Source organism: Penaeus monodon, chromosome 34 (assembly GCF_015228065.2).
Source record: "Penaeus monodon isolate SGIC_2016 chromosome 34, NSTDA_Pmon_1, whole genome shotgun sequence".
NCBI lineage: Eukaryota > Metazoa > Arthropoda > Malacostraca > Decapoda > Penaeidae > Penaeus > Penaeus monodon.
Window position 1 is genome coordinate 26582690 of NC_051419.1, and position 1023 is coordinate 26583712.

General features: G+C 38.2%; 1 protein-coding gene across 1 annotated transcript in view; it reads right to left on the reverse strand.

Moving 5' to 3' along the window:
* The window catches only part of LOC119594671 (cyclin-T2-like), a gene marked incomplete in the record, with an annotated part of 20280 nt that overhangs the window by 18614 nt on the left and 643 nt on the right, over nt 1-1023 (reverse strand).

Sequence of the window (1023 nt, forward strand, 5' to 3'; positions counted from 1 at the left end):
TGGGGATGGGGTTGATGAACTGAAGCTGACTGCCAATTAGTAAAGGTAATTTTTAATTTGCAGTCAGCAAGCTTCAAATTGTGTTCCCTAAGCAGTTCTTCACTTGTTTGGCAGTTCAGAAATAATAGCCCAAAATATAAGGTTAAACCCTTGATTTCCCACTGAGTGCTGAAAAATCATGTTTGCCACAGCCAAATGCAACCAGAGCCAGGTAAGAGTGTTCCCCAAATTTCTGATTTTTTCGCTCAAGCAGCTACAGCATGTGATCCTCAATATGTGGTTTGATTTAGTGGGCAGAAATTTTGTCATTGTTGGGCTAATAAATGAATGGATAATTGTGGAAAATGAGACCAATTCCTTTACTGAGCTACTGAAATACTATCAGCTGCTAAAATATATGGATGTTGATTAGCATCTTGAACAGACCGCAAGATTTATATAAACAATTCCTCCTCGTGAAAGAATTACTCGAGCTAATAACTACACGTTACCTCTAGAAAAAAAAAATTAACATGTACTTTTATAAAGCATTGAGTACTGGCTCTCCACTTTGAGAGAACTGTTGCGAGTGATGCAACCATTTGAAGGTGCTCGTATATGAGCTATGGATGGAGTTAATCATTTTGTAATGGGAAGCTTCCCTAGCACAGGTTTACACGTTTATAGGTTTGCACCCCTGCAGCTGTACAAAAGCCTTTCTTCATATGTCAGAAGTGAAAATATCAAGGTCTTTATGAAGTTGGAAACGTATTTATGTTACGATCTGAAGGACTCGACTAAGAAGGCAGCACACGCACCGTGTTCCGCTAACAGACATAATAAACTGGTATAAGATGAGCTGAAAGAGTATTTATACCTGCAGAATGCTTCACAAGAGCAAGACCTGATAGAAAAACAAAAACAAAAAAACAATATGATGCAATACATGATAACACAGCACAACATGGCAACTCCCACAGCAATATAATGGTACAAACAAACTTTCAACGCAACTTGCATTCACATACCACCACATGGGAATAA